This window comes from Stegodyphus dumicola, chromosome X1 (genome assembly GCF_044657685.1).
Source record: "Stegodyphus dumicola isolate Sdum_Otavi_A_Nest chromosome X1, ASM4465768v1".
In the NCBI taxonomy this organism is placed as follows: domain Eukaryota; kingdom Metazoa; phylum Arthropoda; class Arachnida; order Araneae; family Eresidae; genus Stegodyphus; species Stegodyphus dumicola.
In genome coordinates, this window is record NC_140780.1 from 216,588,444 (window position 1) to 216,604,612 (window position 16,169).

Genomic DNA, 16,169 nt, shown 5'->3' on the forward strand with positions numbered 1-16,169 from the left:
CGGCCGGGCTGTAATTAATATCATTTATTAACTGACATTGATTGCAGGACCTGACATACGCAGTTACTATTTTGTATAATTGCGGGAAATATACCGCCTCGCGTACCCTTTTTAAAGTTTTTCTGACCCCTAAATGACCCGCTGTTTTCGCGTCGTGTAATTCCTTCAAAATGCTTAATCGAAGCGAGGCTGGGATGACTGGTTTGTACTCGAGATTTTCGTTTGTTGTTTTCGTATAAAATAATAAATTATCTATTATTTCATAGTTTTCTGCTCTATTTCTTATCGCATCGATATCTGTGTGCTCAAAGCTTTCGGGGTCTTTCAAATATGCATAGATATTTCCAAATTCAGGATCAGCTTTCAGTTCAGTAATAACCGTATCTCTAGAATCTAAAATTTTTGAAGTCAACACAGCGCATTTAAGTTCATTTCCTTCGTCGTCCAGTTTTATACGAGAAAGTGCGTCAGCTACATTGTTTTCCTTACCCGGTTTATATTTTATTCTAAGATTATATTCTTGGAGTTTTAAAGTCCATCTTATTAACCTGGGCGTTAGGTTTTTTCCCCGAGTAAAGTCTACCAACAGCCGCATGATCCGAAAAGACTGTTACTGGCGCTTTGCCGAAATAAACTCGAAATTTGTGTACAGCCATTAATACGGCTAATGTTTCTCTCTCTGTAGCTGTATAATTCCTTTGTGTGTGATTCAACGTTTTACTAAAAAATGCCAGAGGATGGCTATTTTGCATAAGAACCGCACCCACCGCATAGTCCGACGCATCTGCTGCAATTTCCAGGTTTTCGTTCCCCTCCGGGAATTTCAAAACAGGGGCATTGATAAGCGCTTCTTTTAATCTTTCAAATGCGGTATTTGCTTCCGCTGTCCACGTAAATTTACTTGTCTTTCTTTTAATTACTAACAGTGGTTCAACAATATTAGCGAAATCTTTTATGAATGACCGATAGTAAGAACATAACCCAAGGAAAGAAGAAAGTTTCTTGGCGGTGTTGGGAGGTGGGAAATTCTTGATTGCTTTTATTTTTGAATCTTGAGTTTCTATACCCTTTTGCGAAATTTTATAACCCAGATATTTAAGTTCTTTAGTTGCGAACTTACATTTTGAGGCGTTAATTGTAAGACCGGCCTCTTTTAATAATTTAAAAACTTCTTCTAGATCTTTAATATGTTGTTCCAACGTACTACTCCTTATAATTATATCATCTAGATCGATTAAAGTTGATTTTCCTAGGACAGGCTTTAGAACAATGTCCATAGCTCTCTGGAATGTTGATGGGGCCCCACACAACCCAAAGGGCATGCGTAAAAAATGCATAAGTGCCCTATTTTGTTATAAACGCGGTTTTATGTATGTCTTCGGGTCTCATAGCTATTTGATAGTAGCCAGACGTTAAATCCAAAGTAGTCATTTATCTAGTAGATTTAATGTTCCTAATAATTTCCTCTATAACCGGCAAAGGGTAAACTTGGAATTTAGTAATACTATTCAGTTTTCTGTAATCGATAGCAAACGTCCAAGCCCTTTTATCCGAAGGAGGAAAGTCGTTCTTTTTCCTACATAGTACGACTGGACTCGCGTACTCACTATTTATGGGCGTTATTATTTTGTTCTTTAACATTTCCTGAATATGTTCTTGGATGATTAGGTCTTTTTGTTTATCATAACGATACGGTTTAGTCCTACAAGGTTTTTCGGCAGTTAACTGTATCTCATGCGTAACTATTTGACAGCTACCAGGCCTTTCTGAAAACAAATTTGAAAAAGTACTCACTACTTGCTGGATGGCTTGGCTTTCATGGTCATTCAAATGGCTAAGGTCAACTTGCGGTTGTTCCACAGGTTCCACCACCCTCTGGTCCATCTCCAGCACAATAGAACTGTCCTGAAAATTCAATTTGGCCCTCGCGGCCCTTAAAAACTCCATACCTAAAATAAGTGGATTTTGCAAATTTTTTACTACAAAAATTAATACTTTGAGGCTTTCATCTTTTACCTGTATGTTTAATGATAATTTCCCGATGCAGTGACAGGTTTTTCCTTGCGCCGCTATAATTTCTGTGTTTTTGTTTTTAAATAAACGTAACCTAACAAAATTCTTTTTGAAAAATGTCTCACTCATAAAATTACCTTCTGCTCCTGTATCGATGAGGGCTTCTACTGGTACATCGCCAACCAGGTGTACCAGTAGAAGCCCTCATCGATACAATTGGTAGATGTGAGTTCTTTACGATGACCGTATTTAAGTGTCTTTTTGATGAATTTTTTTTTAAACTTCCGGGGTCTGGACCCTCGCTTTCACAGACCCCTCTACTCGTTTAAAGCTTTCCTTTCACCTTCTGCCTTCTCGGTACGCGGACGTTTGTTTTCAAATTTCGTTTTTGGGCCTTGACCTTCGAGGTTCGATGAGTTAGCTTGATAGCTCTTTCCCTCATAAGAGCGGTTTGCATTTCTGGTCTGTTCATTTGAAGATTGCCTTCGGGTACTTTGAGAATACGATGCCCCTCTAGCTTTTTCCGCTATTCTGCGATTTTGGAACTTCACCGCCAATTCGAAGAGCTCCTGCAATGTGGTTGGGTTTCTAATTTCGAAGTAGTCTTGAACAGCAGGTAACAATCTTGGTAAGATTATTTCAATAATCTCCGCGTCGGGTTTCTTCCCATACAGCATATCCGTCAGTTTAATTTTTCGCAGAATAAAGTCCGTCAACTCTTCTATATCCCGTTGATAGAAACTATATAGTTCGGCTTCTAGCCTTGCTCGATCTTTCACTATGGGGAAGGCCTTTAATAACGATTTTTTGAAATTTTCAAATGTATATGTCTGGCCTCCAAATTCCCCTAATAAAAATTTGCCTATATTCTTAAACCATAGCGCTGCCTGTCCTCTTAGTTCAGATGTGGCGATGGCAACTTTTTGTCTTTCAGGCACAGGGTAGAGCTGAAAGTGATTGTCGAGGTTTTCTAGAAATATCGCCACCGATTTTTTTCCGTCGATTGCCATTTCTTGTTGTTGTCCCGCGGCTTCCATCCGATTTTCGGCCATTTCAGTTCGACAAGTGTTCGGGCGCCAATGTACAGTAGCGCGCCTCCAACCTGTACGCAACAAAGTGGTGACTGCTGAAACTGGAAATTATACAGAGTCTTGAGAAGGGTTTAAGTCCCTTTTTATTCAACTTTAGAAATTACAAATGCGTGCTCTTGACGCTCACAAACTACGCCGACCCGGCGGTAAAATAAAAATAAGAAACTAAAAGAGATACTAACAAGTCTCTAACTACGAGGATCTCTAAACGTAACTAACCTCACCGCGTTTTACAATACCGCTGATACTTCAGCAAACTTTGAGTATTACGTTGAAAGATTAACAATTTGCCTAGGCAAGCACACAGGCCGAAACGCGTGGTTCTTCTATTTCCGACTAACTACCTCCGCGCTCGTGAAGTAAGAAAAGCACACTTCGAACTCGTTTCCTTTCTATTTAACTCAGAATACTTCCGCTGATAATTTGAATCCTTGCGCGTTCTACTAAAATTTACATACTCTGGCATTGGCAGTTCCAGGGGAAAGTAAGGCTTGACAGGAAAGATAGTTTAAACTTAAAATAAATGTTAGTTAAAATAAATATAAACCCTACACGCTAATGAAAAAGAGAAGAGATTGAGTAGTGGTCTGTTACTTTTAAAATAACTTAAAGACATGAAAAAATCATCATCAATCTTATTAACTGGTATATCAATACATTTTGCATATTGCTACGATTTAGTTTCCCTTGCAATATGTCAATTTCAGGTATTTGTGAATTAAAATCAATTATTTGTTTTACCTTGTAGAGAAATTAGGTAGTTTTTGGAAGCAGGAAAGATGAAAAATTAACAAAGCCTTAGCCTGGAATCGAACCTCGGACCTCTGGAATACCGGCCCAGTGTGCAGACCATCACACCCCGAAGGCACGTCAAGAAGGTGGGAGAAATACCTTATATGCTCCCCCTTTTAAAGGGCGACTGGGGTTTTTAGGGGACCCAATCGCCAAATCCTGGGTGGGGAGAAATCATCATCCACCACCTTTTTAGTTCGGGCGCCACTGTAGAGACATTAGGTATTTTTAGAAGCAGGCAAAATGAAAAATTAGCAACACCTTCGACGGGAATCGAACCACGGACCTCTGGAATACCGGCCCAGTGTGCAGACTATCGCACCAAGAAGGTGGGAGAAATACCTTATAACCCGTTTTAAAAAATGAAGCAATATTGGTATGCAGAATGAGGCAATCAAGATTGCGATCTGATCACAATGAGGTCAATGCTTATATATGAAACGGATAGTTGTTATTTATTGTATTATCAGAAAACTGTTAAACTGGGTAAAATTGCAAAGAGAGGTATGGAATGTTCTGCCAAAATATATTTACAAGAAAATTTGAATTTGATAACGAATGTATCCAAAAAAGTGTTTTAAGTCAAAAGTTTGAACCTTGATGGTTAAATGTGAATATAAAATATGCATGTTAAAATGTTTGTAATTAAACACATAGGTCAGGTTAAGTTTTTTAGATAGGATGCAAGGGTAAAATACATTAAAGCCTGCAAGGGCTATCTGCCTAAGGGGAGCAATGCATTCGTGGAGGAATTTCGAAGGAAAACTGATTTTGAGTGGGCATTAAATATAATGCATGTAACTTTCATTCATTTTATACGTATTTCTTAGGTAAAACATTGTAATATATGCTAAGTTATTGTAAATTACTTTATTCAAAAAAATATAGTGAATACAATTTAAAGATTTGCATATGCCGAAAATTTACCTATATATATATATATATATATAGGTATTTATAAATATACTTGTCAAAAGCATGCTTTTGTCTTCAACAAAATGCGTAGATATTTATTAAATTATTTATAAATGTATGTAGAAATTTAGGGTTCATTTATTCATAAACTGTTGTGAATGTTACTGTGAAGAAATCTAGTTATTAAATACATCTAAATTTATAATAATTAGAAATTTTATCTTAATATATAATGACCATAACATTTAATGGTAAAAATAAATTGAAATTCTGATGAAAAATATCTTTATAAAATTGTTTAAGGAAGAATTGTTCGTACTGGAAAACAATCCATTAAAATGTGTTGTAAAGCATAGTTTATTAGATGCTTACTTAAGGAAATATTAAAGTAGAATTTTTAGAACGTGTATTGTAGAAATCAAGGGTAAAAAATGACGAATATTAAAAGAATTATTTCCTTACGTTTTATAATAACTCAGTTATAAGCTTTAAACAGTATTAACAAATCCCCTTTTTTATCCCTTTCAGAAATACTCTTAGAAAATTAAGTATTACGTGGAAATCAGAAATCAGCAGCAATATTTAACGTATTTCGCTATTAAAATGAAAGGTGCTCTCATTTCAAATGAACCAGACACAAATAGTTACAGAATGACCACGGTTTTTGATTTAAAAGATGCCTCAGACGCTGAAAATTATCTCATATTTGAGAAAGTATTTAAAATAAAATTTGTAAATGGAAAAGAAATAATACGTAATTTGAATATTAAGAATACGGTAAACTTTGATCTTAATTTTTGTAATCGTTAACCGAATAACATCGAATTACCTTAAATTTTTTTTCTAATGTAATTACCGAAAACTTGTGAAAATATTTCACTCAAATTAAAACAGCTCTGAGCAAACTGTCCTGCAAAAAATCCGTTTTAATTCTGTTCAGAACAAAATGTTGTTTAAAAATGTATTCTTTCACATACTTAGGACTCTGAAATATTGCAGAAAAAGAAAATATGTATTTACGGTGTAATTATAAAATGTTTATCTCTGATCATGTCAAAACCTATCGACCTTAAAATGCATGTCACTGAATGTTTTGGTCACCAAGAAGGGTGCGTCACTGCTTTAAGGCCGTGTATAGAAAAAAACCATTTCGAGCCTCTCTTTTAATTTCCTACCGCCATAATAAAGATTATATTCAAACATGGGAAAAATTTGGTCGGGTTCAATATTATTCAACACCTTTAAGAAGAAGAAAATAGCTAAATATCGGTTGAGGGCATCATTAGCACTGCAATATTACTTCGTCCACGAACGAACAATTAGATGCTTAGCTAGAATTCTAGCTAGAAGTCCCTGTCGAACACCAAATTCCCAATTTATATTGCCAATCCCAAAATTAATCCATATCGTGGGGAATCGAATCGCAGTGTACGGAGATTTTATACAAGTAACGTATGGAAATCATCAAAGATGCTTTTATAAAGAGACTAGAGATCTGCTAATAAATAATTTTACCTTTATCAAAATATTTACCAAATTTGCTACACAAATCTGCTCTTTTATGCAAAGGAAAATGCTTTTATTTTCTTGAAAATCTGAAGGGAAATTCGGATTAAAATAATAATTACATTTTTTAAGATACGGAGCGAGGAATGCGCTAGCAGATTCAGTGAAGCATCATGCAGTTGTTCGAGACGACTGAGATCAGAGATTGTTTAATTCTGTTTTTAAGATAATTGGGGATTTAAAAGCTTTAACATTTAAAGTATTTTGATGCTCAATAACGATGCTAAATCAAGTGAGAAACGCAGCTATATATAGTTTAGTACTATAAATTGAAGAAACTTTTTACAATATTTGATTGACGAAATGTCTTTTGCATAAGACAGCTAAAATTAATTAGGTAGATGATTCAAACAGTTTTCAGAAAGCGACGGAAAGTACTCGGATGTTTAGAAGATTTGTGAATTCAAATTTAAGTTTGTTAGGTAGTTATATTTATAGCTACCTATATTTTCGACTGTTTAATTCAAAAAGGCAAGATTCTTTTATATAACAGCTAAACTAGACTGCAGACTCATATTATTTTATTTTAACTTTACAAAACACCTTCATTCAGATTTTCGTTTTACGTGGAACTACAGCAGTTCCCTTCCTAGGCTAGATTTAATATATCTTGATGTAAGTTACAAAATTTTAATAAATGTTACATTTCGTGTAAGAAATTAAAATGATTATGGAAAGGAAATAAATATACAAGAAAATGCAATGCTAAATATTTGGAAAAGTAAGGAAAAGGTTAAAATAATTTAAATGAGATTACTTTATTTAAGTTCAGATAGCAGGATGAGATCAGTTAAGATGTATTATCCCGATGATAATTTAGTTTTTTTGCGGAATGTAAGCTGAGTTTCTTCAAAATAATCCTTTTCGTCTTGATGAAGACTAAAATAATGTGAATAAACTTGCAACGTATATCTCTTTCAACGTAAGATTAAAGTTATCATTTAAAAACTCGCAACGCTTTTTGAAAAAGAAAATAAGGAATCCAGACAATAATTTCAGCACAGGAGAATGCAGTGGGTGCAGGAAATGCAGTACAACCATTACGAAACATATGAGAAGTGGGAAGATGTCCAAACCTCAGTCAAGTAATAGCATCCCCATCAAGATGAGGTGAACAAAGTAGTAGATTTATTCAGTGAGCATGCACTACTGGAGAACAATCCTGGCTGACAAGGATAGCTATCTTCCACTTCAAGTAGGAAATGCTTTTAGAGTAAATTGAAATAAAACCCTGTGGTGCCCACTAATAGTTTGCACACATAAATGCCTACAAAAAGCCTACAAATAGTTTATATATAAATAATGGTATTACATAGTGCCTTGTAGGGATTATTTTAATTTCTTAATACTTATTTTTAATTTTGAACACTTTCCTTTATTCTCTTGTTTCCCACCTACAATTCCCTGTCAGAAGGAGTTTTCAGAATAGTATTTAATATAAATGAGGTAAATGAGGTAGAATCAGTGATTCAGGGAGAGTTTCGGTCATTTCCGAAAAAGAGCTCAGAAATTCTTAATAGAGCGTGTTCTGCCTTCTTATCACGCCGTTGCTTTCAGCGAAATCTTATTACGTACTGCCGTATTGTTACGTGCGTGTTAGTATTTGCCAGTGAACTTTAAATAAGGGCCAACTCTGTTAGTGATTTCTGTTCAGTTTCGGCTAGTTTTTAGTTAGTCAAGTAAGTTTCTTATTTTCTATACTAAGCCCAAGTGGAGGCTTCCTGTAAATCCAAGAAGGGACAACTGTAAATATTCTTGCATAAAATAAAAGGATAATTTAACCCTTCTTTGGACTTGTGCTTACAGCCTTAGAAGTAAGGGATTAGTCGCTACATACTTCTCATGTATTGTAGTTGCCAAAGACAACCATTTAAGCTATAATATTATATTGGCGCCCAAATAAATCTTCGAAGCATATCTCTGGAATCCGGAAAGTTCACACTGGCCGCTCCTAGACTGCAAATTCCACTGACACCAGCGAACCTGTTGGAAGGGTTCAGATTCACCATCGAGACCATACGGGCCGCGATGAAACCAGCTACTAACTTTCGACGGAAAACTTTTGTCATGTCCTTCCTGGAGCAGTTAGAACTCCACTTCGCAGACTGTTCCGAAACTATAGGAAGCTAGCTACCTTTGCCACTGCGAATTTAAAAGGCCAAGCACTCAAGTTGTTACAAGGGGATTGGAAAGTTCATGCTGGGGGAACCAGATTCCGAAACATAGAGCTGGGAGACGTTCGAAAACGTTCTGCTAAAAGCTTTACCAGTAGTGAAAGACCGCGTCAAGCTGAAATTGGAGCTCTTCAGTAAATACTAAACGAAGGTGCAAGAATTAACGGACTTCTTTCTACGTTAAATTCAAATATTCAATTTATTATACAGAAAGAGGTCAGACGCTGAATTAATCGAAGTTATTTTACTTCGTTTGCTCCATCCAGAATTACATGGAACTGAGAAACCCAAATACGCTGGAAAGCCTATTTCAATTCGCCGTGAAATTTGAAAGCCGGCGAGCCTCGTAGAAAACGTGTACGGCAAGCTTTGGTCAAAACTAATACTCAATTTCACCCCAACAGAAACCACAGAATAGGAGGGGGGCTCAACACCTAAAATTGATTTGAATCACTAGCTGGAAGTTGAGAAGAAGAAAATTATTCAAGGGATGGTAAGATATTTTTATGAAATATTTTATTCTAAGCCTGGGTTCTGCCAGCACATTACGCACCAGATTGATACTGACAGTTCCGCCCCCATTAAAACAAACCTACCTCTATGATAAAAAAGAACAGATAATTGAAGAACACATTAAAGAAATGCTTAACCAAAAAACTATTACCCGGATTAGTAGCGCTTACGCAAATCCGGCAGTCTATGCCGAAGTAAAAAGAACCTTCCGCCTTCAGATCCGAAGTTATTGCGATTTTCCGTTGACTATCGTAAATTAAACAGTAGCACAAAATATCCAGTATATCCCCTGCTAAGTATAGATGAAATTATTCGAAAAATTAAATCTACAAATTACATGATTACGCTCGACCTGATGTCAGGCTATTTTCAGATTGGCGTAAAGCCCGATGATATTGAAAAGACTGCCTTCATTGCGAATACAGGAGTACATGCCTTTTACAGAATGCCGCTGGGCTTATGCAGAACTCCGGCAACATTTTAGAGAATGATACGTATAGTTTTAAGCCCCGTCCTAAGCAAGAGTATTTTATTTACCTCGATGGGATTTCATTATAACGAGTAAAACTATTGACGAACATGTTAAAAATTTAGAAGACGTTTTCTGCTTACTAAATGAAACTGGCCTCGAAGTTAATGCCTCAAAATGTAAATCTGCAGCTAAAGAACAGAGGCATAGAGAAAGAATTCTAAAATTTCAGCACTTAAAAATTATACGCCTTTCCCAAGACTGCGAAAAAACTGGCATCATTTTTGGGCATGCGCCTCCTATTACCCTTCATTCATAAAAGACTTTGCAAAGTTAGTTGAAACTTTACTGTTTCTAAAAAAAGGAACTCGAGTCAAATGGTTGGCAGAAGCGCAAACAGCGTGTGAGCAGCTGAAGTAGGCACTAATCAGTGCTCCAATATTGAAACTCCCGGAACGGGGCCAATATTAGAAATCGCTGCTGATGCTTCGGACTGTGCAGTTGGCTTCATCCTTTAGCAAAACAGTCAGCCAGTAGCATATTTTACTGAAACGTTGAATCCAACTCAGCTAAATTACACAGCTACTGAACGAGAAACTCTCGCCGTACGTTTAGCAGTGCTAAACTTCGGGAAGCGCCCCACTGACAGTTTATTCAGACCACACTGCAATTGGTCGTTTGTATTCTGGCAAAAAAAAAATTCTCCACGGGTTATCAGACGGACTCTTAAGTTACAAAAGTATAACCTCATTATCAAACACACGCCAGAAAAGAAAATGTCTTTGCAGATGCACTGTCTAAAATCAAGATAGATGAAGAGGTGAAAACCGTTAAATGTTCCATGTGAACTTTAAAAATAATTGAGTCCCGAGACACTATTATTACAGACCTGAAAGCAGACTGCGAATTCAAAAATATGCGTACCTTGAAGACCCTGAAAATTTTGAACATGCGGATATTAATGCAATTAGAATCAGCGCAGTGCATTTTGAAATTATTGATAAAGTGTGATTTTATACGAAAAGAACTAATGAGAATCACGAATTTAGATCGGTTACACCAGCTAGCTTAGGTTTAAGTATTTTAAAACAATAACATGATTCGCCTATCTTAGACCTACTTGGAATCAGAAAAACAGTTTAAAGAGTCCTCGAAGGGGTTTATTTTCCGAAATTACAGAAAGTCGTAGCGACGTATGTCAGGTCATGCCATATGTACCAATTAATTAACGATATTAATTATAGCTCGTCCATGTACCTAAGTAGTATTAAAACTATCTTTACTAAAGTATTAGTAGGGATCTATTTAATGGATTCTTACCCCCGAAGTCAATTAAATAAAAATGGATATCTTTTATCTATCGTAGGTCACTTTTCTAAATAGGGGAAGATAGTTCCCCTCAAATGAGCCTCCGTAAAAATCGTGTCTGCCTCCTATTTAAATAAATATGTATTAAAGTACGGGGACCTACTAACAGTAATTTCCCATTAAGGTAGAAAATTTGTAAGCCAGCTGTTTGAAAACTTATACGCAGAACTTGGCATAGGCCATTTAAAGATGGTTCGGTACATTCCGCAGCCCAGTATAGAGGAATGAGTGAACAAAACTATTGTGAAAATTATACGGGGATACGTCAAGAATTATTATGTTCACTGAGATAGCTGTGGCAACAAACTAGCTTTTGCGCTGAGAACGGCAAAACATGACACTACGCAAAAGACCCCCGCAGAGCTAATTCTAGTGTGAAAAATTTTAACTCCGTTAGAAAAACTATTTTTAGTTCAACAAAGAGAGGCGGAGTTCAGAATGAAAGATATGCAGAAAATAATTGATGAGGCAGTTAAAAGTTCGGATATAACCAGGGGGAAGCAAAAATTGTACTGTGATAAAAAGAGAAGGCAGGCGGAATACGCTGTGGGTGAGAATGTCTTAAAAAGGAAGCACGGAACTACTCTTATATGTGTCCTCAGGTCGCCAAATTTTTCGCCAAACATTTTTGGCGAGAAACTCTACGGTGCCATATTACTATCTAAATTTTTTGTCTACATTTCGAATTTAAGCCTAAAATGTCTCCAAAAACGCGGCTTTCCCACATGCAATTTAAGCTAAAAGTCCGAAACAAAAACAAAAAATTTAGATAGCAAAAACCTAAATATCTAACCAAAAATATTTGACAAGAATCCATGTACACAGAGATATGTTTTAACTTTAAAAAAAATCTGCGAATTGCACAATCTAGGCAGCGAAAGAATCTACGAACTACACACTTTGCTTTAATAAATTAACATAGCAACAATAAATTTCAAAGAGTACCATGTACACAGCATTCTGTTTAAACTTAAAGAAACATCTACGAATTGCACAATCTAGGAATTGCGCACAAATCAACAAAATAAACTAAAATAACTAAAATAAATTGCAAACAATTCAAATAACAACAGAAATTCATAGTAAAAAAAACAATGAACATAACATTCTACAAAATAAAAACAGTAACATAAAATGCACTTATCATAATACATACGTGAATAAAATTTCTCCAGTCACACAACGTCTGTCAACAAAAGTGCCACGATTGTGCTATATCACATGTCTTTCTGTGATTCAAAATTTCGAAAGTAACGATAAAAACTTCCTCCAAAGTTAACTTACTACGCGAAAACCACAATCCAAATCTTAAACTCCTCTGACAGCCACATACTTTAGCAGCAACCATTTGATTGCAAACCCACACAAGTATATCAGAAACGCTATTCTTCGTCCGACTTCTCATATCAGCTCCGCATTTCGGACACACCAAACTCCGTTTTAAATGTCCTGACTCCCACAGAAATTCCAAAAATGCACTTCTATCCACATAAACACACCCGTCAACAAAAGACTCGTTAACAACTCCAACATCGTACCTTTTAATACTAAATTTACTTTGCACACAATCTAAAATACACGACTGAAATCTTGCCACCACTTCTCTAAGTTTCAACGTTAAAAGGGTTGCCATACAAACAGCATCGTCCACCAAACCATCCCACAGCACGGAATCGCGCTCAAAACCAGCGCAGAACACATATCGCCACATTTGGTGATCTTAGGGCACGTATAAGAGTAGAGCCGGAAACATTCATTATCTTCCGCCCCTGAAAAAAAGGGTGGCGAAATGTGATAAAAAAATCCGACGGCCTGTTCTTTATCGAGAGGATAAATATGCTACTGTTTATTTGCGAGACAACAAAGGACAACAGTCTGTGGCTAATATTGATCAAATAAAGCCATACTATCAAAGTTCTGATTTTCCAGTGTTAAAAGCTCCTTTTCAAGAGCCTGGAAAAGAACCAAGAAGTAGCAGTGCTGAAATATCGGAGCCAGTTTTCCAATACAGAAAAGTTCAAAACAAAAATACAGAAAAGATACAAACCAATACAGAAAAGATACAAACTTCCATCCCAGCTAAAGGCTAGAAGAGAGCCAAGTTTGATACGGGCAAAGAGAAAAGTTCCAGTGCGGCCACACAAGAGGAAACAAGCACGAAGATTCGACACAAAGCTAACGAAACACGTTCCAAGCGGATCTGAAAAAAATCCCACTTCCGGTCAGCGAAGGGCCTGCATAAAAGAGTCTTGCGTTGAAACGCCCAGTAGAATCCACTTCTCCGCCACAGATAAGAAAAGTCAAGCGGAAAGTGCCAGACGGAGATAGACGAGAAGCGACTGTCAGCTTGCAAAGAGAAGGTCAGAATTTCAGTTTCCACAAACCCGGGAGGAAACAAGGACGATTTGCCGCCAAAGGTCAAAAGCGGAAAAATCCTCTCGTGCAAACTGATGGTCGGACGCAATGTCTTCGAGTCAACTACATCGACTTTTTTCTGACATGGAAAGAGTTCTTGCAAAAACGAATGGCCAATTTCAAAGGCAAATGAGATAAGTGATTTTTTTTCTTTTCTTCTTAGTTTAAATTCAGTTTATATCATACTCACAGAGTTGCTATATAAAGTTTAGCTTTTCTTAAGCAACGTCATTTTTTAATTGTTGTCAAAAGCAAGAAGCTTGAATTTATTTCGCAGGTTTACGATAATGTAACATATTAAGGATTTTAGTCGAAAACGCTCAGAATTACGAAACGTAAAATTAGAATTGTGGAAAATTTGTTGCAAATAATGTACAGCAACTTTGTACCTCTGATATGTAAAATGAATCTGAAGTTTTTACTATTTTGTCCATTGAATGTTGAAAAGTTATTCTGTTACGTAAACGTTTTCATGTTAAAAATAAAAATGCTTGAAAGTTTAAATTATTGTGAATGAATACAAATGAATTACTTGCAAGAAAGCGAAAAGCAGGAATGAGCTAAGTTAGGCTCTCCAGTTTACAGGAATGTTTAAAAAACTTTCATGCTTAGCACATTAGGTATAGTGCTGAATATAGACAGTTATTCCAGGCCTTGGGAAGTCTAGTTTGATCTAACATTAGGAAGTTGTTACATATTACCACTCAACAAAAACACACTCATTTGTTTACAGAACAAACTTCTGGAGACATTTGGGGGAAGTAAATTAAATTTATGAGTGAATGAAACAGCTTGAGAACCAAATAAATATGAAGAAATGTAACTTTTTCTTGAAAGTGTCGCCAAATTATCGCTGTGAAAAAATAAAATTCCTAATGCTTTTTATTTCCAGGTATTTTGGAAGAAGGCACAAGAGTTCAAGAAAACTATGTAGGTTCCAGAAATGAAGCTTGTAAAATGTGTGAAATTTTTCTTTTCTCTTTGTCTTAATTTATTTATAGAGTAAGATTGTACAGTTGGCTCTTAGCATTTCTTTTAAACTTTCTATTCCTAGAAGTGAATATAAAGATAAGAGTCTTAACGTTTTGCAAGTAGAGTTTAAAATGTAAAATTTAAAGTTTTAAATTTCAAAGTAGAATATTTTAAAGTAGAATTTTTAAAGTAGAGGAAGATTTTAAAGGTAGAAAAATTTTAATCTAGAGGAAGAGTTTTTAAAATTAGAATTTAAACTCTCAACAAGGTTGTTGTGAGACCTATTTAGTTGTGAGACCTAAATTCTGGTCAGGAAAGATTTAGAATAATTTCTTAAACAGTCATTTTTAATTTTAAACACGTTTCCTTTATTCTCTTGTTTCACACCTAGAATTCTCTGCCAGAATGAGTTTACAGGATCGCGTTTTATGTAAACGAAGAACCAGTATTTATAGGGAATTCTGGAATTCTAGGTCATTTCCGTAAAAGAGCTTAGAAGTTCTTAGTAGAGCTTGTTCTGTCCTCTGGCTACGTCGTTGCTCTAAGCCAAATCGTACTACACTCGGCAGTATTGTTACGTGCCTGTTAGTATTCACCGATAAGCTGTAAATAAGGGCCAACTCTGTTATTTATTTCTGTGCAGCTTCGGCTAGTTTTTAGTCAGTTAACACTAGATTAGTTTCTTATTTTTCTGTCTTAAGCCCACGTGGAGGCTTCCTGTAAGCCAGAGAGGGGCCAACTGTAAATACTCTTGAGTAAAATAAAAGGGTAATTTAACCCCTCTTTGGATTTGCTCTTACAGCTTTAGAGATAAGCGATTAGTCGCTGCATACTTGTCAAGTATTCTAGTTGCCAAAGGCAAGCAATTTAACTAGAATCTTATAACCTACAAATAGTTTTTATGTCTAATGAATTAGTAAATTTCTATTACTTTCAACAATACTGATGTGTCTAATAGTTTGTGTTTTTTTTTTTTCAATATTTCGTGATTTTGCACTAAAATAAGAAAAAGAATAAAGTTATTATCACAGTAGCCTGTAAGAAACAATGACATGCATAACGAAAGATATGCTGGAGTAGCATACTTTCATTATTCGAGGTACTACGGTGATTTGCGATTTAGAAATCCGAAAAGGCTGTTCACATTATAATTTCAAAATAAGAAAACATTTCCATTTGAAACTTAATTATATATAAAGCTTTTGAAAAGTTGTATTCATTGGGAGATAGATATGATACATCATTTAGATAGTACTTAGAAAATATTAAGAGGTATTTGCTACTAGTAGAGGATACTGTTTTTTTTTTCTGAACTTCAGCGAAAATACATTAGTTTGTTTCAATCTGTAACATAAAAGTAAAATAATTTCTTAAAGTATTTTGATTTCTCTGTGATCTTGCTGTATTTGCCAACCCTATTAAATCGAACACATATAAAAAATTGATTCCTAACTACCCTATATCACTGATCCCTTGGCGTGCGATCGGATAGATGGAAAAGGGAATTTCACAAGCTGATGCTGCTAGACCTCTCAATGCTTCTCGTGGTGTGGTCCACCGACTATGGAATCAGTTTGCATCCGAGGATTATGTGTCTAGAAGACATGTTGCAGGCAGACCTAGAGTTACAACACCTGCAGGAGACCGTTATTTAGCTCCTCCGGCCTAGCTCATAGCAGATCATTTAGTGGCAACAGGAACAAGAATCTGAGATACTACAGTACACAGAGGCCTGCACAATAGAGTTCTGCATGCAAGACGGTTAGTTGTTTGGGGTCCCCTTGGCCTGAGGGCACAGAGGTGCCCGTTTATGATGGGCAAGAGAACACGTCTCTTGGACCAATCAACAACGGGCGTCTGTTCTCTTCACAGACGAGTCCA

At 36.0% G+C, this 16,169-nt stretch overlaps 1 protein-coding gene across 4 annotated transcripts in view; it reads left to right on the forward strand.

Moving 5' to 3' along the window:
* LOC118187558 (uncharacterized) overlaps window positions 1-16,169 on the forward strand; it is a 338,262-nt gene that overhangs the window by 264,782 nt on the left and 57,311 nt on the right. For 2 of the 4 annotated variants that reach the window (XM_085808464.1, XM_085808465.1), the window contains one exon: window positions 14,209-14,246. The exons of the other annotated variants lie outside the window; for them this stretch is intronic. The gene's annotated coding sequence lies outside the window, so the exon portion shown is untranslated. The remainder of the gene's footprint in view (window positions 1-14,208; window positions 14,247-16,169) is intronic. 4 annotated transcript variants of the gene reach the window in all.